Source organism: Triticum urartu, chromosome 7 (assembly GCF_003073215.2).
Source record: "Triticum urartu cultivar G1812 chromosome 7, Tu2.1, whole genome shotgun sequence".
NCBI lineage: Eukaryota > Viridiplantae > Streptophyta > Magnoliopsida > Poales > Poaceae > Triticum > Triticum urartu.
In genome coordinates this window covers 627,040,033-627,067,138 of record NC_053028.1, presented here as the reverse complement: position 1 = coordinate 627,067,138, position 27,106 = coordinate 627,040,033, and the positions used below count along the sequence as shown (strand labels likewise).

The window sequence follows — 27,106 nt, the reverse complement described above, 5'->3', positions numbered from 1 at the left end:
GATATTGTTCTTTTTCATCTTTTATTGGATTTTATTTGAAGTTGGTGTTTATTAGGATTATTCTTTTTATCATCAGATTATAACATTGATAAGAAGAGTAGACGAGGAACATACCTTCAACTACATCAGCTACACGCAAGTAGCGCATGACCATCCTTGACCCATATTTTTCATCTTTTGCATGATTATGTTTTAAAGATAGTAGTAGCATGATTTTTAACCAATTTTGCTAAATGATATTCTGGTAGGTGAGCCTATAGGTATTCCATGCCATGTACCCTTGTAGCAACAAAATGTAATACTATCATACAAGTGTTTAACATTTACATAGTATGTTGTGTCTGCCCTATAGCTTGTTGTTTAGGCTTTACACAACAACTACTAGGTGACAAATGTTAGTCAGAATGTCCATCGAGGATGTGCATGTCTTCAAAATTTCCAGAGATTGAAAATGAGTGCCAACATTTTGACGAAACCTTGATCCATTTCCGTTTCGTCAAATTCCGACACTCAATATGTCAACGTTTTAGAAAAGGCCATGTCGATTTTTTTGTCGACTCGTAATTTGTTATTCTTATTTGTCAATTTCAACGCAACAAACAGAGTGCCCCAACTATTTCGACACGAGGGGTTTGTGCGCCAATGTTGGATTGCACACCAATTGCTTTTACCTCACGCTTTTGCAGGGAAACAAATGGATGACGGTATATATGTTTTAAGAATTATTGCACATAATTTATTCATAAGCATGTATTAAGGATTTTTTCTTAATAATGGTAATTTTTGTTCTTTCTTTATTACGACTTTACTGCATCCCATATCTTGCAAGGCCTGACTTCTTAAAAAAGTTGAAGGTCTCCATGGATTAGGAAACTAGGACCATTGCCTACCTCAAGACTAAAGAGGGATTTTTTATTTCAAGTCTACGATTCATAACGAAAAAGAGTGTACTTATTTTGAGTGTTCTAATTGGAGGGCATCTGCCAAAGCTTACAAATTTGAGGAAGGGATGTACTCCACTTTGATATTAGCAAATATTCTGATTCTGATCTTGACATCTGTGTGGATTTGGACAACATTTCAATCCTTCCTCCGTGTATGTCTCTTAAACATACCTGGTAATTAACTTGTATATCAGTCAAAATACATTATCATTTATAACTAACTAATCTTGCTTACATATTATTGGATAGCTTACTTCTGAGAACCGAACAACTTGGAAGATTGTATACAACACTTACTATACTATCGAGACCGCACTTACCTGGGAGGATAAAATGTACCTCTTCTCCTTTGTTGATGATATTGAGTGTCTTAAGGACACTTATAATGCCAGACGAAATGATGCACCATACATGCCACTAGTGCATGCCTTGAACAAGGCCAACATTCAGAACAAATACATGGTAAGAATTGTATTCAGTTTCATATTTTTTCATACATTCTTTGTGAATTAAAAATAGTAGCGAGAGTGGCGTTTTGGCACATGGGAGCGCTCTTGATTTTTAAAATGTGTTTTAAACATATTTTAAAATGTCAAAAAAATCTAAACAAAAACTTGGCGCGCACATCTCGATATTGTACATGCTCACAAAGTCGTTTCGTGAAAAACCGACAACTCATATATGTCGCGCGTGAAAAAGACAAAATCCGGTGTTAAAAATGCTTTTCACAAGACATCATTTTGGCTTTTTTACACAAGCCACTAAAAATGACTGTTTTATCCGAAACTTGACGTGCACACATATAATATCGAGATGTATGCGCCAAATTTTTGTTTGGAATTTTTTCACACTTTGAAATGTTTTTTTCACGTCCAGGAGCGCGCACTCCCGGGAGTATCAAGGGATTTCCGGTGCTTACTATGTTACTAGGGGTTGAGGCGCCACCTTGTGGCGCCTCCTGAGAAAAAGTTGGGGCGGTGCCAGGTTGGCAGTCCCCATTTCAATTGTTTTTCTGCAATCTTGGTAACACATAAACATGACATGTTAGTAAAAAGTTCCACTACAAATTTTGGAAGTTTATGATGACGGAGGAGATTCATCTTTGCACCTCCTATTCACAGGTTGAAGCCTCTGCTAGCAACGGATGTTTACGACGATGCAGGAAATGCCGTCTTTGCTCCTTCTGTTCACCGGCTGATCCATGAGATGCTTCGCAGCTGCCTGTGTGTCCTTGATGTCATTGATCTCCATCAGATAAATATGCCCATCTAATTGAAAACATTGATAGTCCACCTTACTATCTAGCAAGATATTTTCAGTCCTTTTCAAAGGAACCAAACCATTTGCAGTTGACAGTTTATACAAATACATACCCATGATTATTACGATGATATGTACACATTATTTTGTCTATCCAACAAACAAATTTCCATGACAAGCAAACAAGGCAAGCACCAAATAGTGCATGAACCATATCAGGAGGAGACGAGAGAGACCCAACAGCGGCGTCGCTTACCTTTTATATGCTGGTAACCATATCAGTCATCGCAGTCGCCTCCCGCTGCCTCGACCACGACCACCACCGTCGATCAACACCGTCTTGCACCGAACTATCATATTCATGTTGGTACTAAGAGAATTTTCGTCATACAAGGATGTGCTTCTGCAGCTAACATGCATCTACAAAAGACCCTATATAGAATATGTGATCAAATTTATTCCTCTCCAATGTCCATAATTGCCATCTCCTCCCTATGTTCCTAACACTCTTAGATTCTGACATGAACATGCTACTAAAATGACGTTTGGTGTAAGTGATACTATTTTAGAATGATAAAATAAACTGCTCTTGGTTGTTGTCTCACACAATGGAATCGATTACATTATAACCAACATGAGCAAGCCATCATTGATTTACTACTTTTGTACTTCTAATCCCCCATTCTTTAACAAACTTGTAATTCTTCTTTCTTATATTGATCCAGATTATTTCATGGTGTCACTTAATTCATAGTACCAATTTTCTTTTAACATGGGATAATTATAGATACTAACCCTGAAACAAATTGATGGTTAACTTGACTGAAGCTAGATTCTATTTTCTGAACCAAAGATCAAGTAAACAGTACAAGTCGCTCATAAATTATTTGACTAAGATATGTTCATGGTATCTCCTAGTCAAGGTTGTACCTGATGTTGACTGGAATAAAAAATAATCAAGACATTAATTAGTACCATCCTAAAAGATTTGATTGTTGCAGCCGAACTCTAAATACAATTAGTGCCTACATCTAGTACCTCCGGTTCCCTTGCTCCCATACATGTCATGGACAGCTCTCTATTGTACAGTATTGACACAAAATAATGAACATTCGATTAGCTTGAATGAAAATAATGAACAAGCAAATCTTGGTACTTTAGATTAATCCGGTCAGCACACACTAAAGGTATCACACAGAAGTATCAATTAGTAGCCAACAAATTTAGTATTATGCTAATCACATCGAATCAGGAAGAAGATCACAAAACAAAATTCATAACTAAAAGTATTAAGAAAACTTCTGTCATAGGATTAGAATAGAATGCAAAAGGTTAAGAAGCACCAAAATTATGCTTGATGTTATGGACACCTGAAGTAACTGTGAAAGGTCAAACAATAATCCCACATGGCGGAGAAGCCACCGCCGACGTCCTTGTCGTGGTCCAGCTGCTCCTTGATCTTGCGGAGTCCTTCAGCCCAGGCCTCTAGTCCACTATTAGGATCTTCACTTTGCATCCGGCCCTGACCATCTTGTTCACACTGATCACCTTTCCAACACCCTTAGAATTCGGTAGAAACAAAAGAGGAGAAGGCGAGGACGTGTGTCAGTCATTCTGAAACATACAACGTACGTACAATCCTAGGAATTTGCGGCAAGAGCATGTGGTGCAAGAGCAACTTGGCGGCTGGGAAGTTAAGAGTCGGAGAATTATTATTGACCTTCCAGATGTGCACACGGCCGGTGACGGAGGGCTCGAACCTGTCGAAGCAGATCAGGATGCGGTTGTGATGCAGCAGCAGGAGCAGCTACTCCTGCTGACAAGCTCCGCAGCGTCTTCGTGCACTCCTCCACGCCCATCAAAGCCGTCATAGTGCTCCGGCCGCGTCTGTCTGTCTTTGCCTCTAGTAGTCCTGCGTCCTTCATTTCCTTGCCCTTTCTTTTTTGAGTTCTGCCTTTGAATTTGTGAAGGAATCTGTTGTCTGAATCCACCTCTCCAACTCGATCGCATTACGATCTATTTGGTCTAGAACATAATGACTGGTGGCACCCTTGTGCAGGTCTTCTCCAGCTGCCGTTCGATCCTTCCTAGTCGATCCCCCAAACACCTCCCCTGACTCGAGAGAAAATCCGCCGGCAGCGGCGGCGGCGTTGGCACTGCGCGTGCGCTTCATCTCCTTTGCCTACTAGAGGAGCGGAAGGGAAACAGAGGATGGCCGATGTCATGGATCAATAAAATAATTACATAAAAATGAATTTTAGTGAACAAGAGTCCTCACCTGAGATTGAAGTAAGAAAATCGTTTGAGTTCACCTTTGATCTGCAATAGCACATTTAGGAATACCTGATTTCTTCTTTCAATCATGCAAGTACTCAGGACAAAAATACTCCCAGCTCATTGGTGAGCAACCTTACTGAACCTCCTACATATAGGAAAAGGATGATTTCAGGAGGGGAAATGACAGCAATAGCTATCAGGCATGGCCCACTGTATGATGTTGGTGCCATTTGCACATTTGATACAGCAGTTCTAGCCATAAACAAAAGATGACACACTATATAAAGTCAGGTAAGTGTACACTCAAATACATCCCTACATGGAAACAAAGCCTGCAAAGCACACATATTAGTGAACATGTTTCAACTTTCTTTTCTTATTCGCATTCGGGAAGGATCAAAGAGAACATAAGCAAACCTTCAAAGGAGTAAGTTGCAAAAAACCACCATAATTGGGGACCCTAATTCAAAAAACCACCACCTTTCGATTTTTTTTCAAATAACCGCCACGATTGTGCTGACAGTTTTCAGAAAACACTGATCGATTGATTAGAGCCGTTTGGTAACGAATCTGACGGGTAGATCCTATTGTCAGGTCAACCTGGCATATGCCAAACAGAGTGAGGAGACGGACGTTAGGTCCTGTTGAGTAATTTCCTCAAACACCTAGAGGGCATCCCGTCGGCTGCCTAGCTCGCCAGTGGCAGTGTAGGAATGGGCTGCGAGTGACTTGAGTGCGAGGTAGCGCGGCCGCAGGCAGAGAGGCGGCGCCGGACCAGGCGCTCATGGGGTAGTCGGGGCGCGGGGCAGACCAAGAGCTCGTGCTCTCGGCCATGGTGCTCGGGAGGTCGCGGGCAACGGCGAAATAGGGGGGAAGGAGATGGCCCTCATGAGGGATCTCGGCGCCGGACCAGGGCGCCCACGGGGTAGTTGGGACGCTGGGCAGAGTTCGCGTTCCTGCCATCACTGCGGCGTGCCCGTACTCTGTAGCAGGCGGTAGCTCGAGCCGCCTTGCGTGGCCGCTGCTGATGGTCGCGTGCCCGGGCACGGCTAGTGCTGCTGCTCGCGGCCCGTCGCGTGGCCGGTGCTGATGGTCGCGTGCCCGGGCGTGGCTGGTGCTGATGGTCGCGTGCCCGGGCGCGGCCGGTGCTGCTGCTCGCGGCCCGTCCCGAGGCCGGTGCTGCTGCTCGCGCGCATGGGCGCGGCCGGTGCTGCAGCTCGTGCCCCCGTGCGTGGCTGCTGCTGCTGCTGCTCGCGCCCCCGTGCGTAGCCGTGGCCGCTGCACTTGCTCGTGCCCTTGCGTGGCTGCTCGCGCCCCCGTGCCTGGTCGATGCCGCCGCTGCTGCTCGCGCCCCCGTGCCTGGGCATGGTCGCTGATGCGGCTCGCGTGCAGGAGCATAGATAGACAAGGTGGAGGGAGATCACGGAGGCGGAGGCTCGCGAGCCGGCCGGCGGCTGAATCCGGTGGTGCGCCGGTCAGATGCAGGTGTGATTATTTCCCCCTGTCAACGCTTGTGGAGGAGGAAGTATAGAGGCTGACGTGCGGGTCCCATGTGCAGTTTACTGTACAGGCCAAACACCGTAAGATTTCAGTGCCACATCATCACTTACATCGGCCCCCATCTGCCAGAAACGTTGTTAACATGTGTTTAGTGACCTATCAGTGTTTTTTGAAAACTATCAGCAGAATGGTGGTGGTTATTTGAAAAAAAAATCGAAAGATGGTGGTTTTCTGAATTAGGGTCCCCAATTGTGGTGGTTTTTTGCAATTTACTCCCTTCAAAGAGAACATAAGCAAACCTTAAAATAACCTCACGATCAAACAAAATACACACAATTTCATATATTTTTTCTAAGGAAAATGTCTCACAAAAAAAACTACAGTAGCAAATAAATAAAATGCAAGGCCAACTGAACAGGAATATTGCCATATCAGATCAACAGACGCACAATAGATTTTATTTTCAAATAAATATAGGGCAGCATCACAACTTCGGTTCAGATAAGCAGATGCAGAATTGCAGACGCAGGTGCAGCAACAGTAATAAAGCACAAACTTAACACACAAATTCGAGATCACACAAGAGACACTTAATAGTAACTTATAACTATGATTCCTCTTATTAATAATGACAGTACTAAATAGGATAGTCTTCTGATGGAGATCAGCAATACAGTCTTCCTCCCAATCACGCTGAGAGGACTTCACTTATGCAGCAGCAGCAGCATGCTATATATCATCATTTCTCAAGTCTTCTCGTCGTCTTCCTAAAATAAGAAAATCGAATCGAATGTCACCACATGATCATTTGTTTATAAGAGAAGCGCTGCCACAATTTAGTACAAACCTTAAACTTTCCTCGCTGAGCTTGTAGATGCCTCAGCCTCCTGCTACGGCGCGTTCCGGTTCCGAGCTAGGACAGGCTCCTCCTGTACTGAATTCACTGGAGTTTCAGCTGACTGGTCTTCAAAGTCTTCATCATACTCCTCATCAAGTGTGTCTTCATAAGCGTTCACCTCAACCCGGTGTGCAGGATCCCTCCTATCCCACCATAGCCCGTACAACACTGAGATCCTTCCTGTGTGTTGTTTGTGATAAGCTCCAATGTGCAACCAAACTGCCGATAATTTTCGGCGAACCACTCCAATAGCAAGGACATCCCAAGTTCCCAACCACCTTCAGGTCTGCAGATGTTTCCTTATCCTTGAAGATGCCCTGATCTGCCTCTTGTGCCGTGTTGAAGTGGTGTACCACAGTTTCTCCTGTGACAGAATTCCTTGTTTCTTCATACTTTTATTCATCTCATGGATTCTTATTAATCTCAAAATCATCTTGCTATGATTGCTGGTACTAATTTTTTGAAGAATGGAATCACATGGCTTATAGAGACCACTCCTTCCCTGCCAGCCCTCTGGGATTTTCAGCAAATACCTTGTAGGCGTACATAATCAAAATCTGCACAAGCAAAGACGATAAGTTCTGGGAACAGGGCACTGGAAAGAGGGAAGAATCAAGAAGTGGCGAGGTTAATCTCCTTACTCCATTTCTTAAGTAGTCCTATCTCAACTGGTCACTGGGTTGTGGGCTCTAGATATTTTTCCTTGTCATGGTGCCATCATTTTCTTTTGTTAGAAGAAAGATTTATACATGAGGGGAAAGGCGGTGTTAATTCACATACGATGCAAGTCTAATAGAAAATTCACACGACCAACCACATAGGCAATAATTAACCACATAGCAACACATCCAACAGGGCACAACAACTCTCCACAAATGGACCACCCACTTACAACTAGGTCCCAAGCAGTGCCTCTAGCCCCAATGCACACACACACCCCTTTCCAGGGAGTTCAATAGTTGCCTGGATTTTAATGATGAAAATACCATACTATTCATTTTAGGAATCATAAGCTCATTAAATTATCATTTGACAAAATAAAAAACAAGGTCATTTTTGTCCACTCAGTTTACCATCCAACCAAAAGCTATTCGATGTATGATAGGATCATGTCAGCACTACAATGGGGGCAAACCAACCACAAGCATCAGGAACATATCAAAATCAAAACAATTTCTGAATTATTATTATTCAGATTGATGCTTATGAATGAAAGCTGCTTACATCATGGATATTGTCATGCTAATGCAGAATTGAAAGTATCCTATCATCTTCTGTAATGTACCTTCCGCATAGAAAAGTAAAGTGCCAGTCAAGCAACAAGCACATATTATATCCAGATAGTGTTAGATCAGGATGTACAGTGAAATAAGAAGAAGAAAGGCAAGACCATTTAACATGAACAATCATATCATTGATTTTTTCTGCAAGGAACCCGGATAATAGTTCAGCACTCAAATCATGGTAGGCAGATAGATCTCTGAGAGACATTTGTTGGGATGGAAATAGCTCTACACATCAACCAGAACCTGATCTGAAAATGGGACGGATAAAAACACAACCACATTTAATATACATCATGGCAAGAACAATATTGAGCATCTAATACTGTGGAATTATATAACATGGTTTTATACATTTATACGTCAGGAATTTAATCTGAACTATAAATTCCTGACGCCAAGCTATAAAATTATATCATCCTGAATTGATTACCAAGAATCTATGGGGCAACAATAAAAAAACATTACTTTATATGAGTCTGTCTAGCTAAGTTCGTATTTATCCAAAAGGGCCTAATTTAGTAATGGTAACACTTTTCTCGATGCTGGATTTTTTTGCTGAAGTGTTTGGAAATTAATCACATTTACACTAAAAAAATATATTGTGTAGCCAACCTTGAGGTTGTTCGGCAATTCCAGAAGTAAATTTACAAAATTGCACTAATTCATGCAGTACGCTGCCAGGCACCTCAATGAAGGTGTTAACTATTTATTGTAGTGCAACCAGATCAATTTCCTTTCAAAAACGAGCTGAGCTCCCATGTGACACTTGAATAGGTGATGCATGCAGGCCAATGAATGAATGGATTTTATCAACACTTCCTTTTCACTCTGTATATAAACCTCACATCAGCATGCACACCTGAAAAACTAACTTTCTTGTAACCTGAGAGATTATTTCTTCTGCTTTTACTACTACGCCTAATACTTGATACGTCGCCTATAATAAGCATAATATAATAAGTTGACATCATGCAAATGATCTGACAACCAAACTAACACCTGATCCCCATTCATCATAAGCTGCAGGATTTCAACTTCACATTTATCTAATAGGTTTCATTAAAACAGAAAATAATAAAAAGCGTAAAATTTATGGGTCTGCTTCCTGCCCGATGTTGTACACAATGCATTGCCCATCGATTTGTTTGCAAAATAAATCCTTGTTTCTAGATCTGCTGCCCTCCCAGAAAAAGGATCATTTCTTACTGGACCGAACAGGGGAGAGACCGTCAGCAGTGAAAGGCAGAAAAAAGGTAGTAAAGAGAGAGGGAGGAGGTGGCTTCACCTTGAGTGGTAGGGGAGGCCGCCGAATAGCCGACCGAAGCCCTCCTTCCTCACTGCGGTCGGGTATGCCTCTTTGAGGAAAAAAATAAGAAAGGATCCTAGTTTATTTGTTATAAATTGTAAGCTAGAGAACTACACAAATATCTGTGAAAGAATGATATGAGAACATTATTTACTTCAACCTGAACACAAGGTCATCCTAAATCATGACCATTGCAAGCACGCCATGTAAGTTAGATACTTCTAGAGAGAAAGGATAACTTTTGCAGCATTAGTTCGCAGCATATGGACTTCACAAAGTACATATGCTGCTGAGAACTCTTCTGACCCCACCCCAAAACAAATGGTGCCATTTTATCCATATATTTAAATCAAATAGTAAGAAGTATGCTCAGTATATCATGCAGTGCAACAAACTAAAATAAGAGAACTTTAGTAATAAAGTTATAATCGAAAGAACATCCAGATTTTGCTTAGTTTGTGATCTGTAAACACTAAACGGCGGCGCAGTTGCATGAAGCAACACCCTATTCTAACATGAAAAGCTGCTTAATTTGCCTGAAGGGCTTATACCTGCAAAGAACATGAAGACTCAGGCCACTTCTGCTCTTTTATGCCGTAGTTTCTCAGCCACACCAACCATAGCAACTTCCTCTTCTAGTTTTCTTTTTTGCAAGAACTTCCTCTTTTAGTTGTCTGAGCCTGAAATACAATAAGGGGCATAACAAATGAAATAGTTCGCTGTAGTGTCGTCTAAAGTATCACATATTGTGCATCAACTGAAATGCAATTGAAATAAGGAGACGAGGGGAGGCTTGCATGCGAGAGCAATGATCGATGGGTCGACGCGTTTTTAACTTTGTCGCCTTCAGCACAGTAAATTCGACGTGGCTATCGCGAGAGGGCGCCCCTTACGCGTAGGTTAATGTGTTTGATGATGTAGCCCTTCTGTCCAATGAATACAGAAGATTTAACTATCAAAAAATACAGTGGACAGTTTGCCAGAATAGAATCTATACTTTTATTAAGATAAAAACAAGCAGTCAAGCAATATTTTAGAGCAATTGTACAGTTGATCTCATAAGGGAGTAAGAACATCATCAGCCAAAGTAAAATTTCAGAGGATGTTCTGAAGATGAAACAACAGGGGACTCACTATAGAAAATTTCAGTGGATGCTACAGAGGATTTTCAGCCTGAAGATGAGAGGATCACGTGGAATCGCGTGGTGCAGTGGCTCTCCTCCTCATCATCTGCAGCGACGCCGCAACCCTCGTCGCTCTCCTCTGTGGCAGCGCCGCCCCTCCTTCGCCACGGCGACCGCCGCCCTCCACCTTCTCGTCCGCGCTGCAGCGCTCCATGAGGCGGAGCCACGCGTTGAGACGAGCCGCCGGAACCCGCCAGAGCCTCGCCGACGACGAAGGTGACGCCGCGCGCGAGACCCTAGCCATGGCCAAGGGTCAGGAGCGAGGGCAGAAGGCCTATAGCGACGGATTTGGACGGATGGGACCAAGGAATGGGGCCAAGGGAGGTCGTTGGTGTGTCACCCGCCGCCGGGACTCGCCGGAATCAGACGGCACATGGGTGGTGGCGGCGGCGGCGAGGAGTCGCGGGGGGAGAGAGATCGTAAGAGGAGAGGCGACGAGGGGAGGCTTGCGTGCGAGAGCAAGAATCGATGGGTCGACGCGTTTTTTACCTTTTTCTCTTCGGCACAGTAAATTCGACGTGGCTATTGTTTTTTTAAAGATCCAACACTGCTGGCTTTTCATTGATTAAGCAGGGAGCATGCGGAAAAAAAAATCATGATCAAGTGATCATGGTGGGGGTTACAGAGTTGGCGCCACTAGAGGGGTCGCCATTTACCTAAAAATTAAACAGAGATCAGCCTGGGTCACCAAGTGGTGTTTCCAGACATTTGGCTCTGGCAAGCCTCCAGGAATCCATGTCTTGCCTGATTGCTGCAAGGATTTCAACACTCTGACGCTGGCGATCTCTGAAGGTTCTTGCATTTTCCTCTCCAGCCAAATATGCCAGGCCACCAACATCATTGTAGACTGCACCCTTTTCCTGTTTGCCGTTCCTGCTGCGCGCATGGCTATTGTGAGAGGGCGCTCCATACGCGCACGTTAATGCTTCTCGATTTTTGTGTTCTTGCAATAGAAGCTCCCAAGATGTGTCGTGCCTAAGATGATGGATGCGCATGATGATATGACACTTATCTTCCATGATAAAAGACCAATTTCGACGACACCTACTCAACTGTACCAGATTGATGCATCCTATTTAATTGTGGAGGCGAATACTGAAGGAGTGCAATTTGGAAACTGGATCTAGGTTAATGTTTGTGGTGCATCATGGACATGCAGATATTTTCCTATTCTTCACAAACACTAGATCGGTAACGCGCCTTGGCGCGAGGGTGTCGGTCCCATTATTGTGGTTATGCAGGTAATGCACAAGTTAGTACTAATTCAGGTTTAACATACTTACTCAAACAGTATATAACAAAATAAAAATAAGAAGAAACATTCACATGTGATAGAAGCAATGAGTTCAACATCACCATGAGATTATCATAAGGCATCATCGAGTTTAGTACTATTTATGTACACATCATTATTGAAGATCAAGAAATCTTATCATTTCATTAGAAATGATAGCTATTTTCTATCTATATGGTACTACAGGCAGCAAGAGCTATTAATAAGAACATAGGTCCATGCTCAGTATCTTTCACACTCAAGGCAATCTTCAAAATAGAAAGAATGTAAGATAACATACATTCTTTCTTCTTGCCAGAACCCTTCACTTTCGCAGCATGCTCTTTAGCTGCCGCCTTCTCCGGTTCAGTTTTCTCTCCAAAAAGGTCGACATTGCTGTCATCCAGACAGAAGTTATTTTCTCATGTTTTTGCAATCCAATCTCCAACAATACATTGTATAAAACCCATTAGTTGAAACATCAAATGAATATTAGAAGCTCAAATGCAGCCTGCTAATTTTTTATGGCAATGAACAGAAGAAAAAAATCGAAGATGATGTCACTTGTGCCATTGTGCATCATTGGCCGCTGAATGGCAGCTGATAATACTGTCAGTGGCGCCTCAGGTCGCTGATCGCGAAACTCTGTCCTATTTTTAATGATAGGAGAGGAGGGTGACAAAATGGCTGGGAACTTGTAAGAAAAGCCATCAGAGACAAATCTTTTGATCCTCATAAAGAAAGTCCATCAGAAAAAATAGTACCAAGCTCCTCTTAAATTTCAAGAGATATTCTAGCAAAGCAAAGAGAGACATTATAGCTATAATTAGTGCTCTGAAGCATGTATTCTGAAGTATTTCGAAGAGATCATTTTATTCCCTTTTACCTTCTACATTACATCAACAATTAGTATTCTGAAGGGGATAACTAAAAGCAATTGCGTCTCTTGGTAGCTCTTATGATTGTAGGAAAGGCCACAAGGGAGATCCCAAAGTGGGCATCAATTTTGTACCTGCATGTAATTGCAGCAATAGAGTGCTCTGCTATTGGTGATGTCTTTTTTAAACATCCTCAGCAGTTACCTGAATAAGCAAAGGAGAATACTAAAGAAAGGATACAGTTTATTAAGGACAAAAAAGAATAATAACAGGCCGGCAAATGAGCCTAGGATGGAAAACAAATTATGGATGTCATTCTTTTTTTGCGATTTAATTATGGATGTCATTCTTTCCCAGCTATTTTTGGGTCATGAAAAAGGAAGATACAGTGTATGAAGATACAAAAGGACAACAAATTATGGCATGTCATGCTTTCTCAGCTACTATATATGTGTAGTATATTCTTGCCGAAGCTTGAGGAGGAGAAGAAAAGCACCTGCTGGCTGCAGTTCGAGCAACAATATTATGTAGTTCTAGCCTGACCATGAACGATGCTTCAATTATAGGTGGCACGACTTGCCGCGCGTTGCCCGCCAGACGCAACCAGACATGAATAACCATTTTGAAAGATCGTTGAGCTACACAGGCACATACACAAGCTATTTGATCACACTTGGAATTGTCTCAACTCATAAGCTATAGATAGACAGGAAGCAAAGCACAAAGCTACACATATACATTGGAATTGGATTAACCATAGTAAGAAAATGTATGTGTGTATACATGGTATCGTACAACTTACACAACTTCATGCTTTGTAGTACAATACAACCGCAGAAGCAGGTTGTATGAATAAAAGTGAATGCGGCCAGAATGGAGAGAGATGGTTGTAGTCGAAAGAAAGTTGATAACATGGCGGTCAAACTTATAAGCTCAGTTTATTTTTCACAGTCAAATTTATAGGCTCAGCCTATTTGTCAGGCGTCAAACTACTTTGTATGGTTAAGGCGGGATCTAAAATGAGAAAGAAAGTGAGGCAAAACCACATGATTTCCACTAACCGATAATCTAAGCACTTCAGTAATTACACTAATCAATAAAAAGTGGACCATCACTTAGTCAGAGAAGCCATGAAAAAGGGTTGGGTTGAGACTTGATGCTTAACTCCTAGGCGATTCATGACTGGAATTTGGACGGATACTTAAAACCTTCAAATATGATCCAATTTGAGAACATGTGTGCAGATGTCGTGTTTTGTTTAACACAAATAGTTTAGTAGTACAGCATAGAGAAAACACACATATATTTAGAATTGCAAGTGAATATAAGAAGTATGAGCATTGTTTGAGATTGTTAATCCAAAGTTTTACAAACAAAAATTCAAGTACTAATGGAAGTTTGTGTGGCTTAACCTTAGCTGGACTTGAAAGCATAAAACTGGTGTAGCAAAATATCATATACCTGGATGTCCATACGGCTGGCGCCGTCAAGGTCTAGCTGTGGAAGGTCTTGCGACGGCGGCTGATTCAAAATCAGTTAGGTAGCACAACAGGGCCAAACCGATCTACCATGGGAAACGCTGCAAGAAATTAGGCATTCCCTATAAATTATTGATCATATAAAGCAATACATTTGACTGCCTGGGACATGATGCATATGAAACACTATGTTGATGTACGTGCAGCCGATCATAGAGAACAATGAAATTGCTTGGAACATGGCGTACATAAGATACTGTGGGAATAATTAGCTGCAACCAATCGTACATACACTGCTTGGTCTGAATTCATAAATCTTGGTCTGAGTTCATAAATAAAAAATTAAGAGAAACGCATGCCAGAGCAGGAATTACCGCAGGTAGTTTTCCTAAATCTATGTATACTTAGCAGCCATGCAGTAAAAGACTAAAAATGTTGACCGGTCCCTCCACAATTTGTAATTCAATGAGGATTTATTTAGATCTAGCCAGCCGCTCATTTCCTTCGTCATGCAAAAGAGATGCTCATATCTAGCAAGATTCCTAGGAGTTTTGATGCCTTTCTTATTTTGTTTGGTACCTTGGGTCTGCACAGGTATGACAGATGCGCATACAATGAGCATACCAAAGAAATACATGTGACGGGCAAAATAAATTATGAACAGACATCTTCAGAGACTAACCTTGGGTCTAGCTGCTTGTCAACAAAAGGATCAATGGAGGTGACTTGGTTAAAAGATGTGCCGACAACCTGCATACAATGATTTACAGAGAAGGAGACGAGTAAGGTTTGTTTGCTTAATTAGGACTCTGCATCAACAAATCACCTGAAGCATTCTCAATGAACAATAATTTACATATCCACCAAGATAAACTTCGCGGTTAGCAAATATGTTGATAATAGGAATCTACACCACAAAGAAATCGCCAAGGCATCTAATACTTCTATCTTTAAAGAACGGCTATTCAACAAATGCATCTTAGACTCTTAGTGAAGCTCCAAATGAGAAACCATCATAATTATTTTGAGATGCCTTATTCAGTTAACCAAACAAAGCATGTTCATCTTAATAAAAAGGCAGGAGAAGCATCGTACCACTATCCGTGAATTGCATGTAGAACTTGATTGTGGAGGTGAGTTGGGGCTCTTTGGTGCTAGCTCTTCCAGTTCTCTTTGAAATGCATATGTTGTACCTCTCCCAATTGGTGCCTCTGGATATGTACTTTCCCTCAGTATCTGCAAATGTAAATGCAGATTTTCAGGCTCCTTTTCTGATTAGAGAGAATAAGCGAGAAAAACTGATAATAGACCAAACAAAACCTGATAAAAAACTGATTATAGGTTACAAAACCTGAGAAAAAATAATGGTGAAATTTGCTTCAAAACAACAGTATCCACATGTAAAAGAAATAGAGATTACATCTACAAAAACTTCACTACAAATGGAAGAGTTTTTTTTTCATTTAGGTGTTCTTTTGATCATTGGTGTACCTTGGACTCAGAGCAGGGGAGCATCCTCTTACAAGCCAGGCTAGCAGCCAGCAACAAGCCCAACGTGCAGAATGATCCATAGATCCAGCGAGATGAAGTTAGAGAAGACACACACAGAGGCACAGACCTGCTCCAGAAAGCTTCAGGGCACGGTTGAACATGGCCAATGCCATGTCCTCTGCGGCCTGCTTGCTTGTGAACTGCAGGGGCAATTGGAAACCAAAAGCATGGTCGGTGAGTCAGTCTGATGAGTGCCTAGGGCGTGTCAAATGTGATGGCTCCAAAGTCCTTTCTTGATGGAAACAAGCACAATTTTTTTTGCACTTTCTCTAAAAACTCATACAAAAATATAACCTATTGGTTGAAAGGTGCTATAGAATCGCTTAGCCATGAAAATATTGAAATATATACCCCAACTTCAGACTCAAGGAAGGCAGGTTAGAGAAAGCCAACATCCCAATCTCAAACTGAAGCGCATCACCCCTAGGAAGCCATCTGGAGCCTGTGACAACACAATCACATCAAAATGCAGTAACAAATTTCACTGCATACACAAGAGAGAGAGAGAGAGAGAGAGAGAGAGAGAGGTACTTTTTGTTCAATATTTTCTTCAGGCAAATTCTTCATCTTTCGTCCCTTCTCGAACCTGCAAACATGGTGTACAGATAAAACATATATTACATTATGAAATCAAAACCAGAGAGACATATTAATAACTCCTTTGCTTCCTTACCTTCAGACCTCTACTAATAGAGAAATCATTTACTATCTTGTGATCAACACCCTGCTGCTGCGCGGCGCTGGCCATCCCCTTGTGCGCCGAGGAGGTGGGAGAGGCGCAGCGGAACATGCTCCTCCTATAGAGTCTGAGCTCGTCTGCAGCTCGAGCTTACTCCCATGCGCCTCTGGAATATAAAAACAGACTTACTGCACATACTTATGATATAAGAAGCTGTAGATAGGAAGTATAACCAAAACCAGTTTACTTTTATAGACTTATTATAGTACATCCTGCAACACTATAAAGAATTTTTGTGAAACTAATTTTTGAAGGCAAGTATCTCCAATGGTAATTTAATCTGGTAATTGTTTATTAGTGCTGAGGAAAACTATTTCATTTATCGAATAATGAAAAGAGCAGCAGCGAAATGATAATAGAGATAGTGTTATCATTTCGTAAGGAAAAAAGTAGTGTGGAAAACTTACAGATAGGACCAAGACCAACATCAACCTTTCCCTCCACCATGAATACCTTAACCACCATCTTCAAGTTCATCATAAGAAAATAGTCACATATATGCACATCAAGCCTGCACCATCATAACCAGGATTAACCCAAAATCAAATGTCTCAACCTTTTGGTACCTCAAAATTGACAGCATTAGAGATAGAGATGTTTCCATTTGCATATGCAAAAAACCAAAGAACTAAACATATACGTGGTTGAATGAGTTTGTATTAGGAAACTTGGCAACCAAGATGAGCACTACAAAAAAACAAGAACAGAGAAAGGAGAGAGAGAGGGGGTCGACCTGCAGTTCACTGGAACAAGACAAACCCTAGCCTCTCAAGTCTCACCAATTCTGCTGCTTCTTGCCCGCCGCCACCTTGAGCACAAACTTCTTCCCGGATGTGGTGCCTGCTTCTTGCCCACCGCCGCCTTGAGCACAAGCTTCTTCTTCCTGGATGCGGTGCCCTTGCGCGGGCGCGTGGTGACCGTGGCCACCAGGTCGGCCTCGGGCGCGGCCTGGGCGGAGGACGTGCGCTTGCCTCGCGACGGTCCGACGGCCAGGGGCGGCGAGCTGGGCGGCGCCATGGGTTGCGTGCCGCTGGCTAGGGTTCCGGGGGAGGATTCTGATGGGGGGGGGGGCGAATGGGAGGAGGAAGAGGCAAGGGTAGGGGTGGCCGTTGGTGGGGAAGGAGGCTGGCGGTGGCCTCGTCGCGGGAGGAGCAGCGCGGATGGGGCGGCTAGGGTTCTACAACGGGGGCTGCTGTTTTTATATGCCTCTGGCGGAAATGACGAAAATGCCCTAGGTGGGGCACCAAATTTACAGGCGGTGGCACGGCCATTTCGACACTGTTTCGATCTACAGTGCTTATTTTTGATCCAACGGTCGGCGTCTCTCCATCTCTAGATCGGACGGCCCAAAACGTATCAAGGAATCGATCCGACGGCCAGGAAGCGCTGATCTATGAGGAGGCTGGGTTCCTCCCGGTATGTATCTTACGCGATTCTGAATAGAGCGGACTAGCTAGTATACTCCCCTGCTTTTATTTAGTCCGCATATTAGCTTTGGTCAAGGTCAAGCTTTGTAAACTTTGACAAAATTTATAAACAAAAATATTAACACATAGAATAACAATTCAATACCATTATATTCATTATTGAATTTACTTTCATGTCATATAGATTTGTTATGGTAAATTTTTATATTGTCTCCTACAGACTTGATCAAACTTTACGAAGTTTGACTTTAGTCAAATCTAATATGCATAGTAAATAAGAACAAAGGGAGTAGTTGTCAATGACCTTTTGAGTCATAAGCCCTTTTGACCATCAAATGTGTTTTGTGCTGTCTAGCCATGATGAAAATGTTCAATGGTTAAATTATGTGTTGTTTAGTCATAATACTAACTAATGGATAAGGTAGAAAAATGCATGTATGCATGTAATGATGAGTATCAATGTAATATTGCAGCGCATTGCAATATCTTATGGCTATCACTATAATATCTATGTGTTCTGTGCAAAACGTTGCCAATGGCAGGAAAATGTTGACGCAGTAGCATTATTTTTTATAATTTACCTGGCCGACGCCATTACAGGTGGGCGGTATATAGATCCACCTCTAATAGGGTACTTTACGAGTGGTGGTTTTGTGTAGGCGCGAGCCACTAATAAAACTATTATCAGTGATGGTTGCTCTGCCCACCACTAGTGACCTATTACCAGTGGCGGGAGATCGGTAGCGGGCGCCCTCCACAACGTCGCCTGCCACTGGTGCGCCCTTTTGCACCCACCACCGCTACCCTATTTTGTAGTAGTGTGTGCAATGTTTAAAAAGTTTCACCCAAGAATAATAGAGAGGTCATTATTATCAAGCATATCAAGCACAACAGAATGGGCTTTGTGCTCTGTTATGGTTTGTGGGATGTCCAAATACCTCCCTCGACCTCGTCATATATTCTAGGGCACATTTGTACATCACCTAAGAGACCTACTAGTTAACACCCGCATGCGCCAACTAAGGGTGGCTTCTCTGAAGCCAAGGCAAATTGCCTGGCCCACATTGACCGCGAGCAGTTTTTATTTCATTCCTCTTCGGGTTTCGAGTTGTCTTTTCACAAAAAAATGGTTGTTGTTCTTTAGGAGATAGATATTTTAAAACCCTATTAAACATATAAAAATATACGTTATAAAAATTTCAGTATGTGTTCTATTAAAAGTTCAGTGTATATTAAAAAGTAATCTTATATTAAAAATATATTAAGTGTGTATTAAAATCATCTTATAATTAAAAAAAATTATTGTATAGTAAGAAAAATGTTCAATGCATATCAAATAAATGCTCATCATATATTTAAAAAAGTTCAGTGTGTGTTTGAAATATTTTCATTGTATACCAAGAAAGTTCAGTGTGTATTTGAGAAAATTTCACAATATATATTGAGAAAATAATTCACCATATATTGTAAAACCTATAAGTCAAAAAATTGAAATAAATAAAAAATAAAAAACCAAAAATAAAAAATAAAATATGTAAATATAAAAATAAAATAAAATATATAAAGAACCCGAGATAGAACAACCGTTATGTGGGCCAGGCTCTCTGGGGGCTCTTTGGCGTAGCCTAAACTATATGATGCCCATGGGTGTCATATAGTATTTGTTGTCGCCTAATGCGACACGTACGTTGACACATGGGGAGTGCCCAACAACGCATGTGGCAGCGACGAACGTTTAGCACAGCACGCAGACTGTATATCTTTTTTTTTTCATTTCATTTCTCTCTTTTCTTGTATGTAAAATGCACATTATATATATAGAGACACATGAACACTTATTTCAAACATGTGAACATTTGTTTCAAAACCATAAACATCCTTTTTGAGGTACACGAATATTTTTATATAACCATGATTTATTTCATAAAATTTTATATGAAAGATTTTTTTTGATAGAAAAACTGTAAGGGAACCCCTACAGTATAATTGGTGCAACAAACACAAATTGCAAGTATCAAGCCTTGAATCTGGGTGGGTGGGAAGGCATCAGCCCCTTCCCACCACTAGGCTATGCCTTAGTCTGTTATATGAAAGATTTATTAAATCTTAGAGATACATGAATGCTTTTTTTAACATGCGAAAAATTCTGTTCAAATTATGAACATATTTTTGTGATACATGAATATTTCCTATATAAAATATTTAATTATAAAATATTATAAAAACATAAAAACATCTTTTCGATATGTGTGAACATTTTTTAACACGCAGACTTAAAAAACAATCAACATTTTTACACGTGTGAAGAATTTTCTTTTGCAATACATGAAATTATTTAGTTACATTGGATATTTTAGCGGTACTTGAACAAATATTGTAATGGGTTGTGCAAAAGTAATTACACATTTTAAAAACATTCATTAAAATAAAAATATTCAGTATTTTTAAAAAATCATGTAATTAATAAAGTTCATGTGTTTAAAAAATATTGAAGTAAGTTTTGAAAGTTTTCACACAATTTAAAAAGGAAATACAATGGAAAGGAATAATAGAAAATAAGAATAATCATAAGAAAATGATTGAAAGCAAAACCCAAAAAACCCTCAAACCCCAAAAAGTCAGGAATATAGAGGGGAGAAATAAAAAAAGAAATCGACTAAAAAAACGTGCTACAGGCGTCAACCCGTGCCGAACCACCAAGAGGTGACGACCTGCTTGTTGTATCTTGCCGTGCAATAGGCGAGATATAGATTTTGCGTAGAGCAAGTCCCCATACCGCTAAGACAACGTACGAGTAATTGCGTGGCTCAGCTCCACGTTGTTGCTCAAAGTAGAAGCAAGGATGGCGGAGTAGGTGCGAGAGCTGTTGGCGGCGAGGGCACCAGGCGCACACCTTGGTCGCTGACATGAGCTTCCTGGCCGCAAGCCATCGGCGATGGCTAGCCCGAGCTGTTTTTTGCGACTGCCTGGATGTCGAGAGGTAGAAGAAGAACCACATTGGTGCCTCAAACCAACTTCAAACGTCCAGGCTGACCGGCACCCTTATATCCAACCTAAATATGGGGTGGATATGGGGTGTTCGGATGCGTCCGTCATGTCGGATTCGGCCTCTGCTGCCCATCCGGCCCTATATATATTTCTTCCCATCCGCTCACTAGGCCAAACCCTAACCACTTCATTCCACTTCCCTCGTCATCCAAACTCTCGTTCAGTGATCTCCAGCCGTCTTCAGCATGGCGGGCAGTGGATTTGAGTCCATCACCTCTAAATCCGTCGACCCTGAGCTCATCTCACACAGCCCCGAGGAAGAGATGGTTGTCCGGCTTGCGCTCCGCCGCTCCCGGGAGAAGGCCCATGCGAGGCAGCGCTCGGACTCCTTCTATCGGGGATCCATTATGTCCGCCCATGGCCCATGGATCCGGCGCTAGGTGTGACGTCACTGCCTCATCAGAGATGGGGCGGCCCGTTTGGCGTCCGAACATGGGGTCGGACGAGCAACCCCTTTGTTGGCGTGCCGACACCATGGATGCACCAAGGGCGTCGTCCGACGCAAACATGGCGCGGCGTGCCCCTGTGCGAGGCGGATGGCTCAGGAGACGGCGGCACCCCTCGCGGCGGTGGACGTCGGCGAGGCGGAGTCGCATTCTTTGGCCCCGTATGGTGCACCAGTCCGGATGCCACACCTGCGTCGTGGTGGATGTCGCCGGCTCGTCCCAGGATGGATCCATCATCGATCTGACATCCACCGGCACCGTTCGGGTTCTAGGCTCCGATGAGGAAGAGTAGGGCATGGGAGACATCAACACTTTGAGTCCCATGAGCCGGCTCGTGTCCCATGGCCTACTCTACCTTGCTGGCGACCAGACCAACACTCTGGGGAGCATAGCCGTCCGCCGGACAAGGGCACGACGGAACTGGGCGAGCTTCGCTTAGATTAGGTTTCATGTTGCATGTGACACTATGGATTTGAGGTTTCTAATTTGAGGTGTCTGGTTGTATAATCAAATATTTAAGGCGTGACCGGCCATTATCCGTGAACGTGCCCACGAGCAATTTTTATTTCTTTCCTCTTCAGGTTTTTAGTTATTTTTTCACAGAAATGGTTGTATATTTTTAGGAGCTAGATATTTTAAAACCCCTATTAAAAGATTATAAAAACATATTAATTTTTGAAAAAATATCAGTATTTGTTCTATATAAAACAGTTCAGTGTATATTAAAAAAGTTCACATATATTAAAAAAATGTTCAGTGTCTATCACAAAAATGGTCATCATATACGAAAAAAAGTTTAGTGTATGTCTCAAAAATGTTCATTGTATACTGAGAAAGTTCGTGTGTATTTGAAAAAATGTTCACCTACGTTGGGAAAAAAAATGCAGAACCTATAAGAAAAAGAAATTTTGAAAAAATAAAACCCAGAAGAAAACCAAAATCTGTAAAGAGAAAAAAAAGGCAAAATAACAACATATTGAACAACGGTTATGTGGGCAGGCTCGTCTGGAGGGGTCTTCGGCGCAGCCTCAAGCGACGAGAGCAACTAGTTAATGAGCGCTCCTTCGGGAGCCTCGCAACGATTAGCGTTATTTGGCGCACTCTCAGCCACCCTGCCATATGTCGTGTTCTGAGCACTCTCTTTGGATTTCTTTCACATGCATTTTTGGCTTTTAAAACGTTTTTTCGGTTCTTTTCAACGTTTGCGAAAAAATGCATTTTTTTTTCTTTCGTGAGAGTCACGTTTTGCTTCCGCGAGAGGCATGGTTTTGCTTTCGCTAGAGTCACGGCCGTGCCTCTCGGAAACGGAAATAAACATGTTTTCTTTATTTTTTTTCCTTCCAAGAGAGGCACGTTTTGCTTCTGCGAGAGTCATGGATGTGATTTCGCGAGAGGCATGGGCGTGCCTCTTTCGGAAAGGAAAAAAACTAGTGCTTTCGATTCGGTTTTTTTTCGTGAAATTTTTTTCGTCAAAACCTATCAACATTTGATCTACTTTTAAAGATCTCGACGCGAGGAATCTAATGGTGAAAATGGTTCGAGATTTGGACGCATGGTTTAAGAGATGAAACATTTTGAATAAACGAATCTACGAAAAAAGGAAAATTCTCTGATTGCGACAAGTGGCACGCATGCAACGTGCCACTTGTCGCAACATAGAGAGGTGGGAGTGATCTTTACAACGAGTACTCCTTAACTAGTGATTTCGTCAAGCGACTCGTACATTGCACTCACCTTGGTACATGGGTCGGGCCCAAAGACGCATGTGGCAGCGTAAAATGTTTAGCACAACATGCAAACTGCATTATCTTTTTTTCATTTCATTTCTCTCTTTTCTTGTATGTTAAATGCACAATATATTTATAGAGATACATGAACAGATATTTCAAACATGTGAACATTTTTTTCAAAACCATAATAAACATCCATTTCGATGTACATGAATATTCTTTTATAACCATGACTTCTTTTATAAAATTTTATATAAAAGATTTAGTAATATATCTTACAGATCCAAGAAATCTTTTTATTGAATATGTGAACATTTATTTACAAATTATGAACATATTTTTGAGATAGATGAACAATTCCTATATACAAGATTTATTTTTAAATTATTTTACATGAGCATTTCCTATATACTCTCTCCGTTATTTATATAAGGTGTATTTGTTTTTTCATAAAATTCCACAATGTAAAGTACATTTCTTCTAATTCCTCATAATCCCCTTTTTTAGCACTCCAAAAAAAAGTCAAGTATCTCTCTCCCGTTTGCATGTATATCTCTTTGTAGAAAAAGAAGAAAAGTATATTTGCCCAGATTATCTGTATCTCTTTCTTTCCTGGCCTAACTTATTTACTTGCCAATAACCAACAAATTTGCCAAGAGTAATCTTTTCCTAAATTATATATAATTTGTTGCCTTGGTCATCATGTCCAAAACAATATACTTTACATAAAGAAATGGAGGGAGTACATGAACATTTCCTATTTTAGGAAACAGACAAGCATATTTTCATTATGAACATTTTTGAAACACATGAACATTTTTTCACACGCAGATAAAAAATACATCAGCATTTTTACACATGTGAACAATTTTCTTTTGTAGTACATGAACTTTTTTAGTTACATTGGACATTTTTAGCGGTACTTGAACAAGTATTGTAATGGGTTGTAAAAAAACTCATGACATATTTGAAAAACCTTCATTTAATATGAAATTATTGAATACATTTTTAAAATGCTAAGATAATTTAAAACTATTGAATTAATTTTTGAAAATTTTCAGGCATTAAAAAATAAATAAAATAAAAATAAATAATAGAGAAGGAAAAAATAGAAAAAAAATAATAAGAAGAAAAGGAGACAAAAGTAAAACACCCAAAAAAACCAAAAAGTCAGAAATATAGAGGAGAGAAATAAAAAAGAAACCGCTAAGTAAAAACCATGCTATCGGCCTCAACCCATGCCGAACCACCATCGAGGTAACTGCCTGCTTGTTGTATCTTGCCTTGCAATAGGCGAGATATATCTTTTGCCGTTTTGCGTAGACCATGTCCCCATACAGCTAAGACCAAGTGAGTGTCAAGATCACCTACATGGTCTAGATGGAGGAAGTCACGTGGATCCACTTGTCAGCATGAGCTCGAGACGTTGATCGGAACACCGAGTCATAAGAAAGTCACAATCGACTGATAAATAGAATTTCTTCATTTTGTAGATTGTTTGGGTCTGCTACCTAGACGGATGTATCTAACACTAAAAGGTGTCTGGATACATCTGTATCTAGAAAAATCTAAGAGAAATAATTCAGGACAGATGGAGTATGATAAAATTACCATGGTCGAATAAATAAATTTGCCATGGTCTAATAAAAACGGCATGCTACATATGATAAAATTTCCATGGGATGAATAGGTAAAATTTTCATGTTGCTTATGATAAAATTACTATGGACTAGTAAATAAATTTTCCATGGTCAAAAAAATAAAAATGGCATGCTATCTATGATAAAAATGCATGAAAAATTTAGGAATTTATTCTCTAAAAACTGCATGGAAACTTTATTAGTAAAAAACATAACTAATAAATAGAATTTTCGTCACTTTGTAGATTGTTTGGGTGTACTACCTGGAAGCTTAATCAGATTTGCACTCAACAAAGCAGAGACCTAAATATAGCGTAAGTGAGTAATGGACTAAAAATGTTTCCAGGCCAACGCAAAACCACGTTTCAATGCGCTTGCGAATGCTGGAAGCAGAACATGAGATATATGTAAATTAAATCTTACTCCCTCCGTTCGGAATTACTTGTCGCAGAAATGGATGTATCTAGATGTATTTTAGTTCTAGATGCATCCATATCCGAGACAAGTAATTCCGAATGGAGGGAGTATATCTCTATGCACATCTATAGTCAATGTGAAATGTTTCAGGTACCTTTGCAGGATAAAATGTCCCAGGATCACTAACAAAAGTAAAAATAATATAATACACACAATTTACTTCAGTGCAAAAATATTTTAGGAAACTCTATAGAAGTATGGTCTTGGCTCCCCCACCCGCACCCTGATACACATGTACATACTACCTGTAGATACATAACAATTTATAAGTATTATATGGCATGTCGACCTTTTGTAAATCACATTCATTTTGGATAATACCTAATAACCCTCACTATAATGTACTCGATAAATGCAGAGAAATTGAAGTATTTTTTTCTCGCAAACAACTAGAAAATTTATGCAATCATATATAATATAAGTAAATGTATATCTAGCCGCACAAATTTAGGTTTCCTTCCCCATCTTTCTTTTTCCTAGAATGCACAGAATTATTCGCGCATATGGTTTGTCTCTCATTGGTGCCAACCTACGGCTTGCTACATACGCAACCTTAACAAGCTTAAAATGTTGAGCATTAATTATCGTGACTAGCTCGAAGTGAGTCTCTTGTTGCTGACTCCATGCGCTCTCCAACCGCAACCATGAGCAATTGAAATTCCACCAGTATTTGTTTTAGTAGGTAGACCAAGCAGGAATTTGTTTTAGTAGCATGCACCGACACTTACTCCCTCCATTTCTAAATATAAGGCTTTTTTGAGATTTCAATATGAACTACATATAGATGTATATAGATGTATTTTTGAGTGTAAATTCACTCATTTGGCTCCGTATGTAGTCCATATTGAAATCAAGAATGGAGGGAGTACTAGCTAGTTTGTCTAGTACGTAATTACTCTTGAGAAGTTTGATGCCGCGAAAGTAGTCCCGTTTGTTTCGCACCTGTGCCCTTGTTTGGTTCTTTGTTGTTAAATTCCTTCTCAATTAATATGATGAGGCAATTTTCTTGCCTCTGTTTCAAAAAATATTACTGTGGTACACATGCACACCCTCGACAAAGCTCTACCCTCGTCGCTTGAAATGTACAACTTGAAATTGGAATTACATTTGAACACCTGATATTTAGCAAAACAAATCAGTCACATATGATTTGTCTCTCATTGGTGCCAACCTACGGCTTGACAAAGAAGGGCTGCTTAAAATGTTGAGCATTAATTCTCGTGCCTAGCTCGAAGTGAGAGTCTTGTTGGTGACTCCATGCGCTCTCCAACCGCAACCATGAGCAGTTGGCCACCAGTGTTTGTTTTAGTATGTAGACCAAGCAGGAACTATGGCTTCAAAACACGCCAAGCAGTTGTAGGAATATGAGGGATCATGGCCTGCTTTGTTTTAGTAGCATGAACCCATACGCACTGGCTAGTTTGTCTACTACGTAATTACTGTGGCAAATCAATCAGTGGGTGTCACATATATCTAGTGATGTATCCAGCTAGTTGTCAAGGTTGAGAGGCAAAAACATATTGGCTCCGATCGGACAAACATTTTGGTGCTTCGGGTCACTTGGATGAATGAAGTTTACCACCTTCGTGCTGTGGCGGGCGCCCTCGGGTGAGGCAGAGAGACCGTGTCCCCTCGTCGCTCTCCACCTCCCCATCCTCCGACGCGAGCACCCGGAACCTGCCCTTGTTGGTGTTTTTGGGCTCGTCGTCACCCCGTGCCGGCTACGCCTAGACGGTGACGGACCGGAGAACCACTGATCTCGTG

At 41.1% G+C, this 27,106-nt stretch overlaps 4 long non-coding RNA genes across 13 annotated transcripts; all 4 read right to left on the bottom strand.

Annotated features, from left to right (window-relative positions):
• Nucleotides 1-2,017: 2,017 nt before the first annotated feature.
• LOC125524764 lies at nt 2,018-11,119 on the bottom strand. 10 transcript variants are annotated; one of them, XR_007290940.1, is made up of 8 exons: nt 10,606-11,119; nt 10,023-10,397; nt 9,451-9,547; nt 7,521-9,370; nt 6,829-7,436; nt 4,483-6,748; nt 3,925-4,389; nt 2,019-3,764 (listed from the first exon to the last, which is right to left on the bottom strand). It is a non-coding gene; the product is annotated as an uncharacterized LOC125524764 (long non-coding RNA). The 10 variants fall into 10 exon arrangements; XR_007290941.1 differs by having other exon boundaries at nt 9,451-9,520; XR_007290942.1 differs by having other exon boundaries at nt 2,020-3,764; nt 7,521-8,413.
• A 1,981-nt stretch (nt 11,120-13,100) lies between these two features.
• LOC125522852 lies at nt 13,101-14,333 on the bottom strand. Its single transcript, XR_007289995.1, has 2 exons — nt 14,268-14,333; nt 13,101-13,444 (listed from the first exon to the last, which is right to left on the bottom strand). It is a non-coding gene; the product is annotated as an uncharacterized LOC125522852 (long non-coding RNA).
• A 457-nt stretch (nt 14,334-14,790) lies between these two features.
• Nucleotides 14,791-15,481, bottom strand: LOC125518380. Its single transcript, XR_007287982.1, has 3 exons — nt 15,380-15,481; nt 14,967-15,034; nt 14,791-14,870 (listed from the first exon to the last, which is right to left on the bottom strand). It is a non-coding gene; the product is annotated as an uncharacterized LOC125518380 (long non-coding RNA).
• A 768-nt stretch (nt 15,482-16,249) lies between these two features.
• Nucleotides 16,250-17,428, bottom strand: LOC125525110. Its single transcript, XR_007291152.1, has 5 exons — nt 17,308-17,428; nt 16,982-17,085; nt 16,509-16,680; nt 16,367-16,421; nt 16,250-16,277 (listed from the first exon to the last, which is right to left on the bottom strand). It is a non-coding gene; the product is annotated as an uncharacterized LOC125525110 (long non-coding RNA).
• Between the last annotated feature and the right edge of the window lie 9,678 nt (nt 17,429-27,106).